Raw genomic sequence first — 26560 nt, forward strand, 5'->3', positions numbered from 1 at the left:
CCCAGTGCATTTAATTCATGTTTCCCTGCAATCATCAAGTCTTTTGCAAACGTGCTGCTGCCCATTTATTTCCCCACCACCACATACTGTCTCTGCTTCTCACCTTCCCAGGCACAGCATTTTGGACTGTTCCTGATGAAATTTCTTTTAAGTATTCAGGAATCATTTCCCTGAGCTGTAAGGATAATTTCCAATTCAGATCGTGGCCTCCTTGGTCTTGCAGGATCTTGTAATTGTGGACTTGTTCGCTTGTTCTTCAGCTTTTAAGAAAAAATATTTAATAAAATGGAGTATAAGACAAGCTGCTGAATAATGTACTTGAAATATCCTTCCTGACAGTGATCCAGCACTAGCTGTTGCTACAGAGCTATTTTTCAACTGGCTATGCACCTACCCTATTGTAATTATATCTATACCATACTCCTTAGCTTGTCATATATGTCAAAAAGTGTTACTAAAATCAAGCACTGTTGCATTTGCTGCTTCCTCTTTATTCACTAGACAAGCTACTGTGACAAAGAAGGAAATGAGATTGATTTGACATCAATCGTTCTTGACAAGCCTATGTTTTCTTTCTTTGTTTTTCTTTTTTTTCTTCTTTTTTTTTTTCTTCCCATCACTGTAGCAGCTGGCTACTTACAAATTGATTGTTCAATGATTTCTTCCTGAATCTTTTAAGGACGTAAGTTAGACTGACAGGCCTGTAATTCCCTGGGTCCTCCTTCTCCCCTCTTTAAAACTTAATACACTGTATTTGCCCTTCTCTTGTCTTCAGGGACCTCCTCTCTCCTCCACCAGTTCTTAAAGATAATCACTAATGGCTCAGAGATTGCTTCAGACAGCGCCTTGAGTACTCTGTGGTGAACTCCATCAGGCCCTGCTGACTGCACTACATCCATCTTATCTGAATATTCTTTAATCTATTCCTCTCCTGTTCCAGTCTCTACTTCTGCCTCCTTAAACATACTCAGTTTAAACAACTGGTAGCAGATAAAATTCATAATTCAAAACAATTAAACATTCCACGAGATATTTTTAAAAATTTATCCAGATTTGGTTTATATTCCCATTCTCCAGCTTACAATTCTATGAATACATAAACTCATTGCCTGTATTCACTGATCTCTATTCACTAGCTGCTAAACCTCTGCTTATGGATACAACCTCTGCTGAGAATGGGGCAGAAAGAGGAAATGCAACTAAAACATTTTTTCACTTGTGACTCCAAGATCCACCTATAGACCTGTGCTGCGATAATAGAGGTTTCCATTTCTCCCAAACACTGCTCCTAAAAGACAGCTAGCAACTTCACATCCAAAACTGCACCTGTGGCAGGGCTGTGAGCCAAGCACTGCTCTTGATGAACAGCTAGGGCAGTCTGAATTTGGGAAACTGCTAGGCCTGTTCTCTAAAAGTGCTTTCAAATTACAAAAGTCTATGTGGTTTGGTGGGGCTTTTTTTAGTATGTTTTTTGGGTTTGTTTATTTCTTCATGAATTTTCTATACCTCATCTGATATACAAACATAAATGCCGCCTAAATGGCCCTTTTCTTTGAACTCTACTGCTATGCTCCTTTCATACTCCATCCTTGTTCTTTCCAGTACTTCTTTTCTTTCTTTCTTTTTTTTTTTTAGTGGACTTTTACTTTGAAGGACACTCATCAGCCTAAAAATGTTTATTTTTTTAAATTCAAGAATCTGTCCAACCTACACTTCTGTTATCATCTCAGTATTTTATAATCTGCTTGTAGATGACTGCATTTTCTTCCCTAATTTTAAACTCCTACTTGCAACTTCGTCTTCAGTTTTATACCCCCCTTCATAACTCTCTGAGGAAGATGATAAAGGATCCTTTATCTCATTACCATCTTCCTCAAAGTTCAGTAACTCAGCAGGCCATCTTTTGCAATAAGCTTTAGGTTCTGCATTTTCCAGTTCTTGAAGCGCTGGAGTAGCCAAGATCATAAATCTGTTCAAGATTCAGTTGATAACGACCTATCCAACTGACAGGTTGGCTTTAACCGAACATTGAGTCAGTTTAGAAGTATTCAGGACCTTATCCCTTGCCCAGACTCTCAGTATAAAATTAAATCAAGGTTTTTGTGGTAAGTATAAGAAACAAAATCAAGCACATCCCTCTGAAATTAGGAAATTCTTATTGATTAGAATATCTTTAGAGAACATCATTTTTTCTGGGTAGGCAGAGATGCCCATGGAGCTCTGCTCCTCAGAGAAGGCTCCCTAGACAGACCCCTTATCTATTGAGTCACTTTGTTCATCAGCCAGAAAGGGGAAAACTTGACATAGCGTTGAGTAAACAGAGCTGGTTTAGTGATTTTTAATGCTACGCTTCCAGGTCATAGGAATGGTAAGTTTTCCAGTAGAATAAATTCTCTATTATTGCATCAAGTATTCAGGTCTTCTCAGTAAGCTACTCAGTAACTATTTTAAAATGGAAGGAGTCACTGTTATCTTTACTGGGAGGAAGAAAGTCTAGCCTTTGATTCAAACAGCTGGCCCTGGCATCCAGTTATATGTTTTCATTGCATAATAATAATAATAAGAAGAAAAAGAGTAAAAGAAAATTAACTACATTGATTCATGCATTGATTTCTGGCTGGGGTTTCATTTTGGGTTACTGCTGGGACTGCAGCATCAGCAGGAGTGGTTACTGAGTCACAGCTGTGCTCCACAGCCAGTAACCTGATCGCTGTGTGAGGAGCAGGGCTTTTCTGCTCTCAGTTGTGTGAGGAGGAAACCTGGCTCCTCCTAATCACAGGCTGCCACAGTGGAGACACATAACTCACTCCTGCAGCATATGAGCTACTCCAGCCTTTATTATATGGTTCCCCAAAATAAAGAGGCCCTGTTGGTCACGGCTATGGGGTGTCTTGGAAGTGGAGATGTGTCCCTATTGAGAATGCAGTCTTAAACTTCTCCAAGCTCTCTGATGCTTCAATCATTTTCTATGAGGCACAAGCCAAAATATATCACTATAAAATTAATACTGTCCAAAGTATAATTCTGGCAGACTGCCTTAACTCTGCCTTTTAAGCTTCTTTGAAATCTGGACATTTTTATCTGGATCTTGAAAAATCTGTCTTAAATAGGCTCCTGATTACAAAACCCTCATATGATGTGATGGTGTAGTAGGGCTATAATCACACTCAGCTTCCTCTTGCACCAGAAATCCTGCAAGGGACTCACAGTACCCTCTCAAGAAGCAGTAACACAAACACATAACAGAAAAATAAAGTCTAACAAGTAATCAAGGAGGAAGAGAACAGATCCCAGCCAGGCGAGGAAAAAAAAAACTCAAGCAGACCAGAAATCCGGCACTAGCTTGTATCCTGGTCACTGTTTTCAGCCAGGAGATAGTAATAAATAATCTCTCCGTCTTTTAAAGTTACCTCCCTGGAAGGGAGTTGGTCAGTGTAAAACACAGTAACTCTCCTTTCAAGATAAGTGTACGTTCTCCAGACTACAGAATAAATTCCTGTTGTTTGTGAGGAACTAGATATGTCTCTAGCTAATTAATGCACTTAGTATGTATCCCACGGATTGACATTTATTTGTTTGAATATTTAAAACCATTATGTGCATTACTCAGGCTTCCCTCTGCTGATAGTAGCAAACTACCTCAGATATCGTGCCTTTTAATATGTTCAGATATAGCAAGTAAGGGTTCAGCAAAATTAGAAAAGATTAATATACATATATATATATATATTGTGTTGGACATGTTAGCTTTAGAGGTACTGGGAAAAGAAGTGCACTATAAAAGTACCATATCTATGACAGTGAAATAGCACTCCCTAAAAAAATACAATAAAACAAACAACAACAACAACAAAACCACCACAAATCCAAAACAACAAACACACCTCTGCAATTTGCCCCTGCTGCTACATTCTGCAAATTGCTATTTTTCCATATCTTGAAGTAATCATGCATGCTTATGATCACACCTGAGCAAAAATCTGAATTCCTTAAAAAATAATTAAAAAATAAAAAGTATGCTTTGCTAAAGTGACTACAACATACAATTTTTAGTGCAAAAATCTCTGTTTTTTCAACGTGTTAAGGCTGACAGAAACAAAATGTTTCAGTTGTGGTCGTTAAGGCAAACCAAAATTTGCTACACTGGCTTCTTTTAAAGTGAAACATATCTTCAGGACTTAACAGCAGCCCTGAGCTGTGGTTTCCACGCCCTCCACGTCTCCCCAACAGGCAGCTCTGGGACCCCACTACATATCCCAGAGTATAGCTTCCCATGCAAAAGTACAAGGGGGCTAAACCAACAGCACACAGCCTCCTGCAGTATTCTTCCACTTGATGATGGCCCACAGTAGATAGCCTACAGCAGCCTACTTGGAAATCCTGTCCCCCAGGACAGAGCTGCTCGCACGGTAAGTCCTTGTGCCACCCCTGTTCTGCACCCCTTCCTCACCCCACCTGCTCGGCTGACAGACAGGCACAGGGAGAAGGGGCTGCACTTCAGGCATCATGCTGCTGAGCCTAGGCACTGTGTTAACCTCCAAATTGAAAGGAAAATAACCATGAGGAGCACAGCATATCTTAATCTTCACTGCCGGCAGTGACAGCTTTACTTGATTTTAGTCAGCTATTGAGTAATCAGGATTGGTTAAGAAGCAGGAGGAAGGGCTGCTCTCAGCATCAGCAAGGCAGTGGGCACTTGAGTGCTTTGGGGAGCCACTGTCCAGCTGCTTCTTCATTACCACTGCTGGATCTCCACTGCTGCCATAAGGCAAATCCTGCCTGCCAGGAAGCCAGTTTCTCCCACCACAGCGACCACTAGCCTTTGGAAGCAGCTGTGGGTCTGGCTCCTCTTAGCAAGGTGCTCACACACGCGTGCCTGTGCTTATATGCTTCAAAGAGCTTCATCAGGAGGCCTAAAAGTGTTATTAACTCTCAACAAGTCCCTCTTCACATCTTTAACCGGGACCATTGCTTGCACTCCTCATCCTGCGTGTGCTCCAAGAGCCGGGACAGTCACTCTGGCTTGCCGGGTTTCCTGCCTTCACACAAGCCATGACAACACTTACAAGCACAGACATCCACCGTGTAATTAGGGTATGAATTAGGACAGCTCTCATGAAGTCCCTGACTTTAACCACAGTTCACCGCTGCCATTAAGCTGTCACATACGGGCTATGATCTGTAGTAATTTCATGCAACTGTACATACAAGGCAGTTAATGCCTCCCCCATAAATCCCAATGGCTGAGCTGCAAGTAGGCTATGGATGCAGGCTCTGCTAATTATGTTGAGCACAAACCTACTCTTTATAACACGAATAACTACGCCCATTCCCCAGGAACAGGTTGAAGGCACGTGATGGAAAAGGTTCATGGCAGGCTCAAAAGCAATCTAGAGAAAGGCGCGTTTCAGCACAAGATGGCTGCTCCCTGTCACACAGGTTGTGAAGGGAAATTCAGGCCCCTGGTACCTCTGGTGAGAAAATAGATTCAGCCTGGTAATGACAAATCTAGCTTGAAAGTGATGGAAAGTGCTTCTGAAAAAGATCTGAAGAATGTTCAAACAGCCTTTGATTATGGATCATTACAAAATTGCCCTGATCTGAGGCTCTAATTTCTCCTCCAACAGTTCTTTGCCTCCTCCTATCTGCAACACCCCCACCCCTCGGTGCCTCCCTCTTGAAGCAACATCTCGAAAAATTCAAGCGTCTGCTCCTAGAGGAAAATAGCTTCTAATTAAACATATCGTGTGGGTGTGAATAAAGCTGGGCCCACTCCTTGCTGCACTGATGTCAACATAGAAATGTTTTTCTTCTTTCTCACAAGTGCCAGCAGAGGCGGGGCACTGGTGCTCTGCTCCTAGCTGCAGATTTGGAGAAACAGAGGTTCTTTGGTACCAACAACCAACATGGATTTTCTGCAGGTCTGGTAAAAGAGCCTGAAGTTTTCTAAATTTCAGAATTAGGGTCAGGAGTTAGGGGGTTGGTGTTCATCTGAGCATTGCGTATTTGTGGGCCTGCTCTGGATCTGAATGTGGGAGAAAAGAGAATCTTAAAAACCTTTCTCTGAGCCACATGGGAGCACAAATTTGATTAAAAACCCACAAAATCAAGTATTCGGGGAATGCTACACAGCATTTTCATGGCAAACTAGGTTATTTTGCAGGCTGACAATCTACTTGAATAATTTTCAGATTTATTCCTTTTGTTGATCTGAAGACTGAGCTCAGGAGATAATCCTGTATTTCCTCTTTTTTTTTTTCTCTTTCTATTATGAGGCTTCCACAGACACACACACACACAAAAATAAAGCGTTGTTGCAGATGCAGACACAAACCTTGCAACATCACAGCATAATACAGAAAGGTGAAGACTTGGTACCTTTCATCTAGGTAGCCATCCCCTGAGGCCAGAGTAGCTCTTGATAGTGTTGAAGCTCCTGATGATTTGATTTTCATCTCCTTGGCTCCCTCCCTCACCTTGTTGAACACCACTGGCACACTCCTGTCTGCGGGACTCAGCGATCAATGGCGTTTTGATCAGTCTGGTTGTAGGTTGTGTTTGGCAGAAACTCTGCAGAAGAAACACATTTGGAAAACTAGGGGAGAAAAATAAGGAGCTGAAAGTTTTGCCAGACACCACCAGGAGACATGCTATTTCTCTGTTTGGAATAACTCAGCTTTACTGGGTCTCTGTAGCTCTCAGAAAGGTTAGAGGAGAGGTTCTGCCTCTGTTCTAAATGCATTCTATGTGCTGCATGCAAGAAAAGCTGATTGCTGACTGACTGCAGCACCTCATGCTCCATCTAAATTCTCAGTTATGAGCACTCTAGTCATTTTTGCAATAGTAGTGGTAAAGCTAGGGCCTGTGTGAAATATGAAGAAACTCATTACTTTTCAGCAACACAAAATCACATTTTCCTTGTAGAGCTACACAATCTCAGGAAAAAAAAATCAGTAGCTGATCTCTGCAGATCCATCTATAGGCTCACTCAGGTTCATATTCCTGCACCTAACCACACATTTTCCTTCAGAGCTTGGCTTGTCTGGAGCTGGAAAGAAGTGATCTGTTTTTCATTTTGATGAGGCTAGCACTTCCCAAAGTTCACCTCTGCATAATGTCAGCAGGGAGACGTGCATCTAGATGATTCAGAAGACACATTTGTGTCAAAATCCTTCTCTCCTGATTTTCAATGAAGTGTTTTGATGTGCTATGGTACTTCACAAGATTGAAATAAATGCATTTCATAGCCCTCATCTCTCCCATCTCCCACCTTCTCAGTAATTATATTTCCTTCTCTTTTTTTCCAGAAATACCCGAGGCTACTTTTTGTTTTTCTTAACACCAAACTCAGGGTAATTTGAAGACTTCTCTCTAAGACTCGTTTCCCTATAAGCCATCTCAAATTGGTATGGCATCACCTTCCCTGCACAAAAGTGGCTTTGGGGCCTTTCAGGTGCCATTTCCTAGCAGAGGAGAGAGATGCCAAGACAGTATTTTCTTGTAATCATTGAATTATGTATTTTCCCCCAAAATGTAAATATGAGATGGTTGGTCTGACTTAAGGCTCAGCTATGTTTTCAGGGAAAAAAGAAGATATTTTCCCTCATCTGTAATGGACACCATGGCAAAATTTTTGAAATTATCACAAGATATAGGGAAGCACTTTTAAAAATACTGCAAATGAGAGCTTAATCACCTTCAGAAATACCACTGAAACTGTGGTTCCAGCTGTTTTATCTTCCTACTCAGCCCCTCGGAGGAGTGGTTGAAGCCGAAAGCGGAATGATGTAGATATAAGGCTTCAAGGCATTCCCTTCCCCAGCTTTCCTCCTCCTTAACTATTTTATTTTATTTTATTTTATTTTATTTTATTTTATTTTATTTTTGCAAGAGAGGCAACAGACCATGCTGTGTGACCATGCTTTGGCCACCCTGCTTCATAGCCCTGATGTGGTGCAAACCAATGATCAGTCATTTCATTCTCTGCCACAGACAAAACCATAGCTGGAAAACAGTAGCTCTGAGCCATGTGTTCTCATTAAACTAAACAGGGAACTGTTCTCCCTTCTATCTCTGGTGGGACACAAAGGAAGCTCAGAAAAGGGTGAGCATCAGGGAAAGTACCCTTTAACTTTCAGGTTCCCAGGGGGTTTTGACTGTTCTCCAACCCTCGTCACTGCAGCGCATCTGGGCTATGCATGTTGAGAGGAGGTGGAGGTTGAAATACATCAATGTTGCTGGTTCAGGTCCCTACCCTACTGCCCACATGCTTCACCCAGACTCAGATGTGATTTGGCACATTGATCTAGAGGATAAATTTGCCCTGAGCATGGATGATGTAATTTTGTCTCTTCAGTCAAACAGAAATTCTTTTTTTCTTTCCCTGGAAATAGTTTCATTTCCGAAAAATCAGCAATCCCAGGCTGGGATATTTCAAAGCATGAGCAGTAGATTCCCTGTGAAAGAGCAGCCAGGCCCCTTGGGAGGTCTGAAGATTGCAGGTTTGCTGTCAGTACTGCCCCAAAAACCACTGCACAAAGCCTTGCTGAAACACGTGAGGTTTCTTATGTCAGGCAGTGAATTTAAAGTGAAAAAAGGGTTCAGGGAAAGGGAAGAAATGGCAAAAGGAATCTCGTGGGTTTTAAGAGTTCTAAACCAGAAAGCTTTGGTGACACTCAGATAAGTCTGATTTGCAGAAAATGCAGGAGGTGTAGAGAAAAAGAGGACATAAGGAATGGGTGTCAGTTCATGTCCCTGTTTCTGTATCCCCAGAAAACATAAGGAGATCCTTCACTGGGACTCAGCACCGTGTATCATTGTTTCTCATTCTAACAACATTTCTATCATTGTAGAATTTAAGCAAGGTGATTTATGATATATGAAACTCAAAATGTTGATATGACAGTCCAAATATTACAGAGATGATATGAGCTAAAATACAGGGACAACCCACTCAGCTGACTTTTCTTTACCCACAACGCTGTCCCACAGAGCTGCCCGCCATGAAATGGCTGCAGCACTCACGGCCCATTTAAATCTTTTGAGATTGAAGCTGCTCAAGCATTTTGCACTGAACTGCTGGAGAGGAGTCCAACCTTGGCATTAATCCTTACTAGGCTGAAGGCTTCTCCTCTCTGTGAGGGAAAAGTAGCCCAAGCAATGAACACAGAAGTTTAGCTTGTGAGTAAAATATCACAGCTTGCTACAGGTTTCACAGAATGACTCAAAGAGCCTATTAATTTGTTTTTCAGATTTTGCAGGTTTAAAAAAGAAACGTCTAGCAAATCCTACAGTCCCTCTACAGTGTCCCCCTGGAGACAAGCCTTTCTGCTCCTCTCCATCTTCGTTTAGATTTTGCTCCCGAAGGAGCATGGCGAGGTGCAGCACAGCCTCCTAGCACAGACCCTGTGCTCTGCTGTCCCTCCATTTCCCTCACTCGAGGAGAAGACCAACACAGCCTTATCCCAGCTCAGGTTGCCCCGCTGACACCAGGCTAAGCTGACACAGAAGGTTCAGCGAGTTTTATAACAAACTTAATTTCACTTTAGAGAGAGAAGGTGGGGGGAAGACAACAACCTGTGATTCTCCAAAAAAATAAATGCTGATTAAATATAACTTGCTCCAGAAAGATTTGTTGCCATCTCTTGACAAAGATGATCTGGTGCTTGCAGTTTCCACTGAATTTCATTTCTATTGTAGTTGAACTTGGGGGAAGTGACAGGGGAAGGATATTAATACATCTTGGGGGTGAGAGGGAGTTGTTTTTCAAGTGTGACAGAAGCAATGAGTGTTTTGAACACCTCATACTTCACTGAAATCCAATTTTCTATCACAGGCTTTGCACTAAAGCAAGAATGCGCTTGGAAGTTGGAGCCTGAGATGCTACGTGGCATCCATAAACCATACAGGAGATGAATGCTTTCTCTTCCTTTGTTGCTTGAAAATGCACCTTCAGTCTGTGGCAAGGGTGAATGTGAGCCCTGAGTGCAGAGCTTTGTCCTCTGAGGGTTTTGTACAGAATCCAAATTGCAGCTCACAGCTCTCTGTGAAGGCTAAAGAAAATGATGGTGTATTCCCATGCTCAGGAATAATGCAACAGCTGATGGAGGCGAGCTCGGGCTTTAAGCAGAGAGGTCATCAACGTTGGTAATGGGCAGTAATGTGAGTTGTTTTGAATGGAAAAACAGCCTGCAATCCTCTGACCAACTCGGTCCTGGCAAAGAGTGCTGATAGTAATAACAGCACTCTTAAAAGGATAAAGGCAAATCCCAGAGCTGGGGTTGGTGGGATGTCGGAATTGCTCACAGCTTAATCACAGCAAGGCTCGACCATCAGGGCTGTTCCCATAAGACATGCAGTGGACATACGGTACAGCAGACCTACGGAGTTGTCTGTTCCTGCCTGGCTGCTCTGCGGGTGCCAGGCAATGGCAGCCCTGCCCCTCACACCCAGCATGTCGGTGCCTTTGGGCAGAGATCTCTGCCTCTCATACTGAAACACTTCATTCACCTCAGTTGAATGGGGTAGAGTGTTCAGAAGTAACATGCTTTTTACCTCCTGCCCAATTCACCAGTATAAACAAGTTAGGTATACACTTTAAGCGTGTCATAAACCACTCTTGACTTAAATTTATGCAGCCTTAATAGCACCGCATTTAGAATAAACTCCCAAGTGAGATGAACACGGTTAGAAAATAAGGCTTTCACTCTCCTGGAAACAAAATATATTCTTTTGTCACTACTAAATAATGAGAACATTAGTACAAAACATCAGGAAGCATTTAATAGGACGTAAGTGGAGGATTTAGTTAAAAGCATACCTAACAGCAAATATTTTCTGGCTAAAGGGCAAAAAGCCTGGAAGAAGCCATCCCAAGACAGTGACCACAGCCCTGCTTGTCCATTCTGCCTCCCCACACCAGGAGGAGAAACCGCATATGAGCATAAAAGCTGGGTACTTAAAACAGGGATGGTGACCTGAATGCAGGAGCTGCTGGAGCTCAAAGCTTTCTTTTATTAATCAGTTTTCATGCGTTTAGCTGAGGATTAGCAGAGGCTGCCAGCTTTATCAGCATTAATTTAGAGTATCTTGAAGTATCGGGGGCGGAGCCACCTGCTACTCCTGTAATTTCTGTGTGTTGCTCCCACCCTGGATTAAGAGACCATCAGGACAAAATGGGTGCCTCAGGTGTGCACTGCTCATTGTGGCAATGGGGCCACAGCAGAGCGGAGGTGACCACGTGATGCACCAGCATATGCAGGTTACTTTGCAGATGCAGGATGGGGCTGCAAAGCAGCATGCCCTGCAACAGTCCTGTCCCCACCAAAGCGAAGCTGATGCCTACACCGGAGGTCACAGCCTCCTGCCAGCACAGAAGCCCCCAAAGCTTGTTACTGGGAGCATCACTTCTCTGAACAACAAAGACAAATAGTACTTTCTTAAAAGTAACCAAAATAGAAGAGCTGTATCCTGTAGGACCCCAAACCCAAAATCAGTACTGGAATTGCAGCTTCTCCCTTTAAGGCTCAGCTACCTTCTGGCTGGCCAGCCATATCTTGCTAAAGTAAATCCAATATACTTAAATGGCCATTCACTCACTTCCAGTCCAACATGGATATATATGTATTTTTAACCCTAACAAAGGTTTCCATGCTGTACCAATCTGCATAGACCCTGAAAATGGCCTTGGAGGCAGAAGGCACCAGCTGACAGTCAGCTTGAAATAGCCAACAGTAGCAGCAACAAGAATCAACATTTCCTGCTTTCAGCAATTAGCAGTTCTCTGCTCAAGGACACCTGGGCATGGACCAGCAAGGAGATCTGAACATCTCCACTGACAATCTTAATCCAAGGATGCCTGAAAGGGGGCAACCACCACCCATATTTGCAACACCTTCTCCTGCCTGAGACCAGACAGCAGGTTGGAACAGAGCAGAAAGCCCACAGAAAACTTGAGCAGCTCAGATATCTGCAAAGTATAAAGAAACCACCAAGTCTCTTAATAACGCTCTGTCTCCTCTTCTTTGGCTTGTTGCATGTGCCAGAAACAGCCAGGTGTCATTAAGCAGAAAGATATAGAGCCATGATCCAAAAGTGATAATTTAGGCTCTGAGGAGTGACTGAACAACCTTCAGAGTGCTTATTTTTGCCAGAATATGTGGCAGACCTAGAAGTGTGACTGTGGTCTTGTGTTTCTCTGTAGTACACTAAGTGCTTCCTTTGGGATACAACTATGAGATCAGAACAATTAAATTCAGATGTAGGTGTACCACTTGCATAGTAAAGTTGACATCCTTCCATAAAGAAAAGACTAAAACCTCCAGAAAGTCTAGACAAAGAGGACGTAACTTAAAAGAAGCTATGGTTTGCCAAAACTGGTTGCTTTAAGCTCAAGTCCTACTTGATCCAATGTTATTTTTGCCAACACTGAAACAAAGTATGAAGAGCTCCCTTGGGCCCAGTGCACTTCTCGTTTGGACCTCACAGTCCCACAAACATCAGAGTATAACTGGAGCATCCACATGCCTTGGGATCTCCTCAGAGCCCTAACATGAAGGCAGCTGTGCCAGATGGAGAGACTTGGGCTCCAAGCACAACTCCATGCTCACCATTGAGCCCTGCTATGACCCATGGCACTCCAACACCAGAGGAACAGCCAACTACAAGCTGTGCCAGTACTCTGCAGCAAATAAAGCCTTCTCACAGATAAGCTTCCCATTAATTATTTCTTCAAAGCCCTATGTGGGGAGACTGCCATGAAATCCAACAGGAGAATAAGACAATTGCTCTCATACCACCTTGCATGACTCACTAGAGAGACAGGCGCACAGTGGTGCGGAGGAGATAATTGCTCTTTTGTGGGTATGTGCCTGGTTTCAGTTTGTTTAAGTGTCTAGTTCTTGGCCATTGTATTCAATCTTATTTTTATTAGGGTCTTAAAATTGTACAGCATGGAGAAGTTTGTACCTCAATGGGAGTTTTCATAATGCAATAAAACACAACCATAAATAGAGGAAGCGCAGGTTGCTCTCTAGCATTTATGTATAGCGCTCTTCTCTTGCCTCATTAACTTGGTAAGCATTTGGGTTTGCTAGAAATCAGTGTAATTTATACTAAAGCAGTAAAATGAGCAAGTTGAAACACAAACATACCAGAGCTGCCGCGCTGCATGTCGTCATGGATAGAAACACTGAGGTGCCACAGGCAGGGGCATGGCTGCAAAACCAGGGCAGAGCAGTGACACAAGGTGGCAGCAGGTTTGAGCATCACCACCAGTGGTGCAGGATGTACTCTGTCCTCTCTGCAGAAGACCCACTGCTCCTGGTGCTGAACAGCAGTGCATAATACCGTCTCTCTAGCTCAGCTTCTTTACTCAGTATTTTTTTTTTTCCAAGTGGAGCAAATCTGAGGAAGGAAAAAGGCCAGGCTGTTTCACTTTGTGGGCTATATTCCTATGGGATGCTGCTCCTTAAAGAATGCAGCTGCATGGCTGTGAGGCAGGCGATCCCACCCACCAGGACTTATGTTTGTTCTCTATGGGTGGCCAGATTATATTCTCTAAAAACACCAAAAACCCTAACCTCACAGATAAATTACCAGCAGGCTTGTGGCCCTTCCACATGCTGTCATTCCTAGCTTTGCATAAACACCAGAATTTCATTCCTCTCTCTCACTGCCATATACATTTTTAACCAGCCGTATACAATTCCTGCTATAGAAAATGCTTGAAAAAATAAAAGGTGTAAAGAGACTTTGCTTTTGCTGCAGGGCAATCACATCACAAGGCGTGATCCCCAAGCATAGGTCCCGTTGGTTCTCCAAAGACCACTCAGCACTTGGAGGTGCGGGCAGATAGCCAGACACTGTTGAAAATCCATTACATAGAAATAATAATGCACATTTCAAGTCTTTACAGGTTTGTTTTCATATTTCCTTTGACCAAATAAGTCACTAAGATGAGTCTCATGAAGTCTATCCAGCCCACACTCTGCCCTGGGAAGGACAGTAATGAGCGCTAGGCAAGGACCAGAAGGAGATAAGAAATAGGGCACTGTCGAGCAATCCTACCTGTTCAGCTCCTTCATCTGCTGGTCGCTGCTCAGGTTACTGTTTGCTTGCTTTCAATGGGCAGTCAACATGTTATTGCTTTTGAGCAGGAAAATTGGATTTCAGAAAGAAATATGGATTCATGAATTAGGATTTATGAATGGATTTAACAAAATTTTAATAGCTGCAGCTCAACATATTTATCTCCACTAGCTACAGGCTGCAGCTGGCCTCCTCTGTACCAATGGTCAGATCTGCTCAGTAAGGTGAAAGGACCTCCAAAAAACTGGTGGACATTGTGAGTCATTTGGCTCTCTGACAATACTTACCTGCCCCATTTCTAAAAGCAGGAAAGGATAACAGTGCTATAATTACCTTGGAAAGGCATCAAAAGGCTTAATGAATTGAGCATGTTAAGGTCCTTGGATGCTCTGAGTGGTTTTGCTGCATTACTCCATTCTGGTGCTGGTCCTTTACAGAATCAAGGAAACAAAGGGCAGAATCTACAAGCAGTCATTCCCACAGGCCCTGGTGCTCAGACTCTGTGGGCTGCAGAACATGGGCATCCCCAGCCTGCTTGTTCTGGTCTGTCACACAGCAGTTAATATTTGCTAGGTGTTTAAATGCTCAGACACATTTCACCCTGAGGTTATTTGGAATCAAAATCCACAGAAGTAGAGGAGAGCAATGTCCTAGAAACATATTAGAGTTCTTCCTATGATCGTGTGATCCTTTCCCTTGACATTTTTGCACAGTTTCAAGCCAATGATTAACTTTCCATTAGCAAAATACCAGCCATAAAACACTGCGGGAACTTGCTAGGCATGCTCTTGAAATAGTAGATGGGGCTGAGCAAGCTTCTGCACAGCTGTGGAGCTTATGCCTAGTGGAAGAGCAGGGGTTACAAAGTGTGTTACTACTGCGGTTAAGCAACTTCAGCTTAAGGGAGCACAGGGACTGCTTTTTCCCCAGTAGTGGCAAATAAACCAGATTAGGCAGCGTCCCTTGCAAGTCAAGCAAGAAGGATGAACCTCGGATGGAAGAGGAGGAAATCTTGCAAAACAACACAATAAAGAAACCTGCCAAAAATAAAGCAAGTAAAAGAGCACAACCAGGACGATAAGTGCATCCCGAGACAGCGTTTGCTGTGACTGAGCTCCACAGAAGAGAATAGTGTCAGGCAACAAAGCGTGCTGTGAGCACAGCGGCCTTGGCAGCCCTGGGATGGAGCAGTACGGAGAGAGTATTGACTGTGCGCCATGGCTTTCTCCAGCTGCTAGGAGCATGGGGCTACTAGTCCATAGGGCAAAGCTCAGCGATCTTCCACACAGGATTGATCGTGCAGATGCAAAGCTTCTGCATCAGATACAACAGGTGGCACTCAAATAAAATTGCCCATATGAGCAAATGCTAGTCGGTGAAGATTAGGATGGCAGAATCAGGTTCTTAACGATCTTGAGAGAGGCTGTAAGCAGCCTAAAGAGAAGCCTAATTCAGATGCCTCGGTATGCAGCCTTTTTTATTACACCCACAAACCACCCACAACCTCCAAATTGCTATTCTTTAGAAACACCCTGCAGCATTTTCTGGTTTCCAAAATACAGGAGTGCTGTAGGCTTAGCTGCTGGATTTGTGCATGCACATGCAAAAATAACTAATGGGGGAGCTTGATCAGACAGCAGGATTTTTTCCTCAAATGATACATTTTAGTATTAAAGTAAATGTATTCTGTTATCCTGCTAGCGTGGAATAATGAAACCGGAGCTTTTCCTTCCCAGCTTTTTTTTCCTTTCTCTCCACTGAGCCTTACAAAGTAGCAACAATCCTTGGCTCGTAGGCTGCAGCAGCCCACAGAAGCTTTGAGAACAGTGTCAGAAACCTACAAACCCGCGCTGTTAATTGGGGACTGGGTTGCTGGTGACGCTTTGGAGCACTGGGCTGTCATTTCAAAGCAGCAAGGTGCTTTGCAGATGCCAACGCCTGACATTTAGCAGCAGAGGGTGGATGGGCCTGTACCACTGAGGCAGAGCATGCTGCAGTCTTTTCCAGCAGAGAGTGCTCAGAGAAATGGAATTCTTCCTCCTGTGGGGCCCTGACAGCAGCCGCCGTCCCCCTGCACCTCTGAGAGAACACATGACTTTCCTAACAAGCAGTGACTGTGCCGCCACTGGAGGTTCCTTTCAGACATGCACGGTGCTATTCCAACCTGCTGCTCAGCCCTGCTGTGCTTGCTGCCCGGCTACTGTAATTCTGAGAGGAAGGCTGGAGGAATATGGGATGAGGCTGATATTTAAGCTGCCCCATGATTTTCTGTTTTGCTTCTTGGGCAACGTGTTTTGTTTTTGTTTTTGTTTTAATTATTATTTTTATTTTAAGTTGACATAAGTAGATTGCAGGGGGAAAAAGAAGCCTGAATTCTCTTCCATCACACCAGTGGGTGCGCACGAAGAACACAAAATCATCCCACAGAGCCAGTGCAATCATAAATACATCCATAAGGGAACAGAGGAAAAAACCTGCTCTGGGCTTTAAAACACACTTTAAAAATATTTCAGTGCTCCTCTTTCTTCCCTGTTCTTTTTAGACCTTCATGCTGCCCACGGTAACCACAATTCCTTTAGCGCTTAAGGGCCTGTAATGTCTTTTCCTCCAGAAGCTGGAGAGCACCGAAACCTCCAGAGATACACGAGGCAGGGGAGTATGGCTGGTCTGTTTTCCATGGTGTGTGTATAAGGGAGGTATAATCTCAAATTTCCAAGGTGATGCATCAGAAGTGATATACAGCTTAAGCAGAGAAAAGCCCCCAGCAGCAGTCGTGTTGCACTGAAGTCACAAGCTGTTCCCTTATGGCACTGTCCCTCCATCTTGCACTCAGAGCTGCCTTCTGCAGCAGAGAAATGCTCCTCATTACATCCTACATAGCACCCACTCCTTTTCTGCAGTGCCCTCTGGATGTAAAGCAATCACTGCACGGCTTATCTTCAGTCTTTGCTCTATGTGTATTAGATTATCCTGCGAACAAAAGCGCAGTGCCAAGACTGGGAATTGCCTTGTGCTGTTATGTTAGCAAAGACTTCAGTGATAACTCCACATTTATTAGCATCCCCACCAAAGGAATCTGAGGAAATGCCGTATTCTAAGACAGAAATACCACAGAGTCATCAAAACAAGAGCGCAGTACGATCCTCAGCTTAAGTCACCTTCCCACTGCTGCTCCCTGTAGTGCTGCCCCCAGACCCTTGCATCCTGGCCCCCAGCACTGCAGCAGACTCAGAGCCTCCCAGCCCTCCTCACGTCGCGTTTTCCCAGCACAGCTCATTCCCACATTTGTAATTAGACTCCTTGCCTTGCTCATGATTACATAAGCTACCTTGGAGGCCAGAAACAAGAAGCTCTGCAAAGTGCGAATTGTTTCAGGCATGCAAAAAGGTGCTGTGCTCTCCTAGCAACGGGAGTTGTAAAATAATGTAATCATAGCCAAAATAATGTGATAAAAGATGACGTGGTGCTTGTATCAGGTTGTTATGGCAACTGAAATAAGCTTAAATGCACACATCCAGAATTCTAAACAAATAATTGTATGCAAAGAAGCATTTCTAATGAATCCCACTCATCTCACCTTCGCCTCCATTCGTTCGTGCATACTCTTGGCTACTGTCAGATCTTGTTTTAATGGCCTTTGTCCTCTTCCTGCCTGACCTAGTTCTTATTTTGCTTTCAACTTTCTTTCCTTTGACCCTGGTGATGTACAATTCTTATTTCATCCCCGGGATTCTGAGAGTGACAAGAGATTTACATTTCAATGCACCGTCTGTCACCTGACCTGATTTCATTTTCTTCTCAAAACAATTTTCTCTCTTGGGGAAATGTTGCCCTAAGGTGACAGGATTTCCCTGGCTCCCCCTGGCCTTAATACCTCCATTTCTCTCACTTTGGCACTTATCATGGGAAGAAGCTGCCCTAGCAGATGCAGGAGCTTTGTCCACGGCCATCACTGCCCTGGCTGGTGACCTGTTCCTCAAGAACATCACCTGCCTTGTTCCCAGACACTAGATTCTCACCACAGGTCGCACTTAAAAGACAGAAACAAAAAACTAATGAACAAAACCAACAAACATTTTCCGTGTCTTTTGATTCCTTCCCTTCGAGACTGAATAAAACTCTGATTTCCATAGAGTGCAATCCTGAAATCAACCCATCTCCTGTAATAGTCCCAGCGGGGTTATGTGGGGAACTAATTGTTTTCTGGATCAGGGTTTTATTCCCTGTTTTGTTCCAGGGCTGTTATTTTTGAAGTGATTCAAAAAGACACAGCATTTAAACTGGTATCTCAGTGAAAATGTTGGGGTGAGCTTCCAGAGGATATCCTACTCCCAGAGCAAGATACAACATTTCTCACCTGGCAAAGTACCTGGGGCAAACAGAGCAGTTCTCAGGGCAGCTCTAGGCTCTTCCCTCTGCAATTACAGGATAACCCCAAGCCAAAGATAGCCGAGCTCAGAAGATGTAGTGTGGAAGCCATTGTAACAATGGACTGAGTTTAACAACACCAAAGACATTTGTCCTGTAAGCTTTCCATACTGCTCCATTTGAGCCCTTTGGGTATTGTAATGACTATTTCCCAGTGGACATATGCAAAATGATGGGGGAAAAAGGTCTTATGAAAGTATTCGCCCAGCTTTTACTACTAGTTTTTTTTGCATGCTGATGAAAATACGACTGGTAATGTACTATCTTTGAAGACCAGCAAAATCCTGCTCACTGCACCTGGTCAGCCAAGCCTCACTGGATACTCACAGAAATATCCCTCTAGGGCTGCCTTCCCAGTCATGGGAAGGATGAAAACATGGCTAGGAGGAATCCAGACAGGGTTGGGTCACAGACCCTGTGAGGGATGGGTAAAGTGACAATACAAGGTATTGGGAAGCATCTCCCCAGATTCCATCTTGCTTTAATGAGACCACCATGGGGAAGATGGGCAAGGGATCATGGCTGTGGTAGAGCTGTCTCAGTGGTGGCAATTCAAAGAGCAAAGCAGAATAGGCTGTAGAATGTGCCACTCAGAAGCCAAGATAGATGGTTGCAGTGTCAGGGAAGGAGATTTGAGATCATGGAATCTCATGGAAAAAGCCAACATCTGTATGGGCTGGGTGATAGCAGAGGTGAAAGGAGATCTGGGTTTTCCAGTGTGGAGGATCTAGAGCCAGCTTCAGGAAGAAGGAAAACCAAATTCTACATTAGGAGAAAGAACTCTCACAACATTTTAATGTTTAAGTTTTGCCCCTTTCAGAAAAAAAAAAAAATGTCAAGCTCATATTTATCAGGAATTAAACTAAAAGGGGAAATCTGAATTTAATTTTTTATAGGTCTGTTCTGAAGCCAAGAAAACATCAGAGCCAGCCTATAATTTGATTTGCTCATGTATAAATACTCCAGTGAGGGGGAAAAAAAAAAGATGAAAGATCATTTATCTTTACATCCTTAAGTCTCCAAATACTTGACAATAATCCTAGTGGTGATATGTGAATGGTTGGAGAAATTTCATACAGAAATGCTCTTGTGCTGGTTGGTTATCCCTTTGAGGTTCTCTGCATGGCCTCATTGCGTGGCAGCAGCAGGTCATTTATAAAGCTCATATAAATGACGCATTTGGAAAGTGCTTCTTGTTCTGGTTGATAGAAATTAACTGTATGCAAAATGGCATACAGCACCTCATCCCGTATCTGCCTTGTGAGGTAAATATCACCATCCAAGTAGGAAGATCATTTATTTGGATATTTCCAAGCTAGTCTTAAAAGCACTGTAAGCATTTTTAAAAGAAATTAGCAAGGTACCATTTGTCCAGTTTTTATAACAATTAATATAAGATGCAAATTGAGCCATTGGCATGAAGAAAATTGGAAGCTATTAAAGACTGTTTCTAATCCAAATCCCTGAGCCGAGTCCCTCTGCAGAAGCAAGGAAATTATGTTCTGTGTTCTCGGCCCCAGTTTTCCCCCTAAAGTGCTAATGCTAATTATACCTGCTTCGCAGAGGTTTTGCAACAAACAGCCTGTGTGTGAAAACTACTTTGATGCAAGCAAGTGCCAAGTTCTAGTAATAAACATATGGTGAATGACATTTTGTCTGGATTTATACACTGTAAGAGCTTATTTAAATCAGATTTGGAAACCAATAGTGAGTCAGAGGAATACGGGGTTGTTTCTCAATCAATAAATAAATACTTCCTTGAATCCCTTGCTCTAAATACCAGAAGCCATAGCTCTGCTATAGGCATTAAGCAGATGGCGTACCCAATTTTTTTTTTTTTTTTGCCTTTAGCTTCAATTCTTTGCTTTGTAACAGTTTTTCCAAAAGCATTTTTTTTTTCAAAAGCCCTTCATCCTACTTTTTCTCCCATTTAATTATAGTCGCTCAAAGAGAAGAAGCTATTGTCATCTGTGGCCACCTTATTTCTAATACAACCTCAATATTTGTAACCTACAAACAGGTTACATGCATTTGAAGCACAATTACTGATTAATTCCTTAAATACTCATTTTGGCAATATAGTGAGTGTTTCACTAAAGGCATCTAGGACTCAGATCTGGTGAGAGCAGAGCAGGAACGGGACAGAAGGGAAGATCTCTCCCCTCTGGTACAAGTGGTCAGGCAGGGGTGGAAACGTGCTTTTGTAACCCTTCCAGTAGGGAGGCCACCCTGGCCAGAAACATCCTGCTATCTGCTGAGTTATATCAGCGCACTTAAAGACACTTCGGACAATTTGCAATCCTGAATTATTAACAACTGCCTGTTCCTCCAAGCAGCAGGAGCAGGAAGAGAGGGGACAATCCCAATGCAGACCTAACTGTGTTGAACGTGTGCAAAATCATAAGCACGTGGAGATTTTCAGCAGCACAAAGAACTCAACCTCAAAATGTATTCTTATACTTACAAACCTCTGAGGACACCAGCCAGCTTTCTACCATTCTTTGCTCCGGAACCCCCCTTTTAATTTCCAGGTTGCTTGAGCCAGGCTGGCTTCATGACTGAGGTCGTAGCTCCACTGCACGCAGCTCCCTGCTACCGTAGCTCCTGTGAATGCCTTCCTGGCTGCTGCACAAGCACACTGCGAACACTCAGCAGAAATTGCTTTTGTTCTTTTGTTAATATTTAATGCAAAATTTTAGCCTCCAAGGAGAAAGACCTCTCAATTCTGAGGCAAATCTAAAGCGATTATCGTATTAAAGCTCTCAATTATTTCTTCCCAAATAAGCGTTTCCATATGGACAGTTGTATGACAAGTGGGATAGAGCTGTTTCTGCCTCCTTCAGCTGCAGCTGTTGACAATTTTCATAACGCAGGATGGATTCCTGCACTTCAGACCCAAATTAACTTTCCAATATAGGCGTGACTTCTCCCCCCACTCCATCTTAAATTATCGACTCTGCAGTCCCACTGGAGGACTGGGGAGCTGTGGTTATAAAAATGTTTAATATTTCTAATAGTTTTAATTACCATGTATTTTTAAAAAGCTGTGATTTCTTATGTCCCTGTAGGATAGCTGTTCTAATTTGAGTGGTGACAATGTACATGGGTATGGAATTACATTTAAATCTTCCATGGTTACTAACAGCTGTAGCTAAGCTGTTTGGCAAGGCAAAGCACCTGTGCCACCCCAACACCATGGAAACGGGGCATCTTAAGATGTCTGTGCTGACATTTGTTCACACCTGGGTAGATGGCAGTGCTGTGCAGGACATGGGTATGAGCAGGCTAAAACACTCAGAAGGCTGCCGGGAGGTGAAGCCTACACAGAGGACCACCAGGTCCAGCACTACTGACCACTGGGCCATCTCTCATTCCTGCACAGAGCTGTTGCATACCTGAAACGATTTCAAAGTGCAGCCAACCATAGACACTTTCCTGCATGTAACTTCCTCTCTGTGCAGCTGATCCCCAGGACAGGGCCTGCCCATCCTTTCACTGTGGTTTTGCTGAGGTAGATGCTGTTTGGGCAGTGCTTGTAGCGGTTATGGTCCAGCTCAACAGCGACCAGGGTATCAGTGGCACTTTCACAATCCCTCTGGTCCATAGCACATGGTATAATCTGCCACCTCTTGAAATACAACAGAGGAGAGAGACATCAAAATCTTCCACATTTTTTGAGCGTTGGCAGTTACTTCTCCTTTTTTTTCTCCATACTGCTGGGGATTAAAGTCCCAACACTTAGTAGAATTGTGCTGCACCCCAGGCACTGTCTCTTCCCCCAGAGGGTGCCCATGATCCCAAGCTTTCACCGCTCACAACTCACACAGGAAGGCTCTGCCTTGGGGCCTCCCTTTCCATGGCTAGTTTTTCCCATCACAAGATGTAAAAAGGATTGATCCAAGAGCCTGACCCTCACCAGTTCTTCCAGACAGGCACTGGATACCAAGCTCACTCACGCACTCTGGGACCTCTTTATCTGGTTGTGGGACTACTCTTGATTAGAAGGTTAGAGATGAGAGCCTGCCCAAGTCACATCATAAGCCTTTTTGATGTTTTTATGTTGCTTCTCTCTCTCTTCAACCTTATTATCTGTGGTTTGAGAGACGCAGACCCAAGAGATGAGCTCTCATCACTACTCAGAACAGAGCACGTCCTGGAGGACACTTCTCCTATTAGATACAGAGGGGTAATGAAATAACCAGTGGCCTGTCTTTGATGCTGATGAAAAGTGGCTTCATAATGGCATATTGTATGGAAAACCATTTAACCACAGAGTTTAGATAGCAGCCATGCTATTTGTCTGAAGGTCACAAGAAACCACTTTCAAGACCTAACTACTCATCGTCTCAACTCCCAACCCTCCCAAGACCAGGCTGGCAATGACGTTACGTATTCCCAAATGGCTTTGATCAGCATTTTCCCATTTGCGCACATGGAGTTGTCCCGCTGTGCTTGTCAGACAGGCGTTGATTGCCTACCGGCTTTCTACAAAGGCCTTTCGCTGGGAATCGCGAGAGCCAGCCAAAAGGAGATGGTATAGGCAAGTTTGTTGCTTCTCAACATGTCAAAATTTGAACTCTCAGTAATTTCAAAGAGGATCTGAGAATTCCATATTTTCATGTTTGATGTAGAGGGATGTCTCTCAAGAAAAGCCAGGCAAACAAAATGGCTTCATACCTTATCTACTGTATTGTAGAATGACTAGGAGGAACACTAAGTACAACATCTGCACTGCCCATTCCTGCTTTTTTTTTTGTCCAGTTCTAATATTGGAAAATGCACAAAAGTCTACAGGGACTGTGGGCCCAAAGCCATTACCCCTGTAGTAAGATCTGACTGTCACAGTTACTTCCGGCTGAACTGGAGCTGATGGTGATAGTCCTCAACTAAGGGCTCCAAGCATGCAGGAGCCATCACTTTCCCAGGTTATCTTTTCCTATGTCTGCTTATTACTTGCCCTGCAAGACAATTGCACCCTAATTTTGAAGATCTATGCTGGATTTTGAAAGTGCTGCAAAGCAGATGGTGAAAATGCTCATGACAGTGACTATCTGTCCCCAGACCTCTTCCCAGGATGCAACAAGCTCTTGGATAAGCAGCTGAATCAATTTCCTACGCAAAGAAGACTAACAAGGGAAAATAAAGGCCTAGCAACAAGAGCAGCAAAATAATAGCGTTAATTACAGTATAATATAAACACATCTCTAAATTGCAGGTATAATATTTTTTATATGATTGCTTCATAGCTGAACTATGACTGCATTAGAGACAGCATTTTATAAACGATGGGACTTGTACTGCTTTACAAATACTGACTTTTCTAATTTCTCATCAGAAAATTAAAATGCTGATCCAGATGACACGGCTGCTTAGAGTAAGCATTGTACTCACAGATTTCCAAGAAAACTGTCAGGATGACTCAAAAAAATGTTTGGTTTATCATTTATGAGAAATGCTAGCTTTCCAATGCCAGTTAATTCACTTAAGATGCTATACCAGTGTGCTAGGTTCAGCTGAGCAAGGGATTTCTAGTTTTGCATGATTATAATTTTGGCAGCTAATACTGATTGCAGCAAGGTTTTAGGGTATTATTCTTTTGCAATGTTTCTTTTTTTCATGCAAGCTAGCTAAATCCTTGAGTTTCTTCATATGCCCTAGAATCTAAATCTGCCACTTTCAAGGCCAATTTGTTTTCTTTTAAATCATATCAATTCTTTCCTGAACTTAAAACCCAGGAATACTAAACTGCTTTAAAATCCTCCAAGTGTGGTGCTCTGGGTGGTGTTTCCCATGTCTCCAGACCAGATACCAAGGTGAGGGTACCTGTGAAACAGCAGAACTCGTCCTGGGAAAAGCAGGAAAACTTGCTTGCACCAAGATTGAGGAAAGGGGTAGATTGAGGTTTAGGGTTAGATAAGTGGAAAGATGCTACGTATACAAGACAATTTGCTTACTGCTCTGCCTTGCTTGCCTCTATTTTGGTGTCTACTCGGCACAGTTTTTGCACAGCTCCCCGCTAAAGGAATGGACTACTGCCACAGGAGCTATTGGGCAGAAGGAAAAAATAATCCATTAGTCACAGAAGCCTTGGGCTGCCTGCAGATGAAGGAAAGGCAGCAACCTACCGACACCATGCCAGGAGCACTTGTCCTCCCCTCATCCACCGGCCGCTTGTGCCGACACTGTGAGCAGTCTCTGGGGCTCCGTCTCAGAAGACTATAGATTAAGTTAATTTAAATTATATTAATTAATCCTTAGGTATGTCTCTGGTTACTGCGCTAGGCCATTGCAGGCCAAATAAAGGAGCCAGAAGAGCCAAGCGCAGCGTGACAAGGGCCAACAAGCTGACAAATCCCATGTATTTTTGCAGAAATTAACTCCAGCTGGAAAAGACATCCTAATGAAGCTTTGCTTCCTTGCTCATCACTCATCTCTTTGTTGACTGGAAGCCTATCTGCTCAGCAGCTGGAGGAAGCCAAACCAAATGACCCAACACCAACCAAGTACCTTGCTCAGCACACTGAGCAGCTCCCACTTGCCCTTTCAGCCACATCCCCGAGGCCGTGTTATCAATCTCACCTCTCACCTCCATCTCCACACATTCCCCAGGCCTTGTGTCCACACCTCAGCGTGCCTTTGTTTCTTGTTTGTTCCTGGCTTGGCTTTGAGCCCCCTCAGGAAGATGGGCTCATGAAGCAATCCAGAAAGCTGGGCCAGCCAAATTTGCGAAACAGAGCATTGAGCAGGGGAAACACCTGTGTCCCAGCTTTGTGCATATTTTGGGTGAGGTTTCACAGGACCTTTAATGTCTTCCACCTCCGCTGGGCTGAGGCAGCCGGTTGAGGGGCTCAAAGCCAGAAAGAAAAACAAATAGAAAGAGTCACAAAAGATGATTGTGAGAGAGCATAGACTGACTGAAATGGTGGATCAGGTAAGAGTGCTGCAGCTCACCAAAGTCAGCTGGGCTTTGAGGGGTCATCATCAGCCACTGAAACCTCCCTGGAACGTGGCAGCTGCCTGCAAACAGCTGGGCACAGACTCACTATGACAATGGGGCTGTTTCTTCACAAAGCTGTGATCTGTAACCTCTGTTCTGTGGCTCCATGTCCAAAGAGCCCCGAGTGGTAACCCTGGTGCTTTGCAGGGTGCTGCTTTCACATCGCTTACAAAAGCAGAGAGAAACCCAGAACACAGTGGGCAGGAAAATGCAAAAGGGATTAAATGCCAACCTAAATAATTCTGAGGGTGTAGGACTGAGAGCGATTTCATTTCTCACATTTCACATAAAAACCACCTCCGAGCTCCACAAGACACCTCCTCACCTCTGTTCTGAAATGGAAATGAGGTGACACGCGGATGGGGGCCTGCATGTCCTCAAGCCTCCCTCCCTCACACTGTGTTACAGCCAGCCATCTTCTTTATGCCCCCGTGGAAGCCACCAGCCTCAGCTCAGCTCTGGCCACGCATGCTCTGTGCTTGGCCACATGCCTCGGGTTAACACAGACACAGACCCAACACTGGAATGGGGAATCCTGCCCAGGGAGGATGTCCCCGGTGTCTTTTTATCATCTGAACAACTCGTGTTGCTGTTCTCTGTGTGCACACATTTTTCATCTGACAAATTTATGTTGCTGGTCCCTTCTCTCACTTTTCTCTCTGCTTTTCCAGTGAGCAGCTGCAGCAGCCCAGGACTGCCCTGCAGGCTCCATTCCTCCTCTCTCTGGCTCAGCTTCTGGTTTTATTATTTATTAGCTGCAATGGTTTGTGGAAGTTTTGTGGCATCGTATTTCTCACTCCTTTTTATTTCTTTTTTCCCCTCATGCCTCATACCTCAAATATGAGCTATTTGTCCTTTTTCAGGAAATCTGACATTAGGAAGGTTTGGCTGAGCTGGGAAGTCAGGAAGCTCTGGGACGCAAATCAGGCAGGAGCCGTGACCTTGGCCATGCTCTCGCCTTTGCCTCTTGCAGTGATGCCAAGCATTCTCCACACTCTATGCTCACTCCCTTTGCTCTTTGGCTCCATCTCACCCCAGGCATCACGT

The 26560-nt window shown here is 43.8% G+C and overlaps 1 long non-coding RNA gene across 2 annotated transcripts in view; it reads right to left on the reverse strand.

Moving 5' to 3' along the window:
- LOC121110725 overlaps positions 1 to 25927 on the reverse strand; it is a 43832-nt gene extending 17905 nt beyond the window's left edge. The window contains exons 1-3 of one of the 2 annotated variants that reach the window (XR_006939221.1): positions 25096 to 25927; positions 6379 to 6570; positions 104 to 260 (exon numbers count right to left, since the gene is read on the reverse strand). This is a non-coding gene — a long non-coding RNA (uncharacterized LOC121110725). Of the gene's footprint in view, positions 1 to 103; positions 261 to 6378; positions 6571 to 13151; positions 13400 to 25095 lie in introns of those variants that run through there. The other variant, XR_005859694.1, reaches the window with a different exon arrangement.
- Between the last annotated feature and the right edge of the window lie 633 nt (positions 25928 to 26560).

The sequence above is a fragment of the Gallus gallus genome, chromosome 4 (assembly GCF_016699485.2).
Source record: "Gallus gallus isolate bGalGal1 chromosome 4, bGalGal1.mat.broiler.GRCg7b, whole genome shotgun sequence".
Lineage (NCBI taxonomy): Eukaryota > Metazoa > Chordata > Aves > Galliformes > Phasianidae > Gallus > Gallus gallus.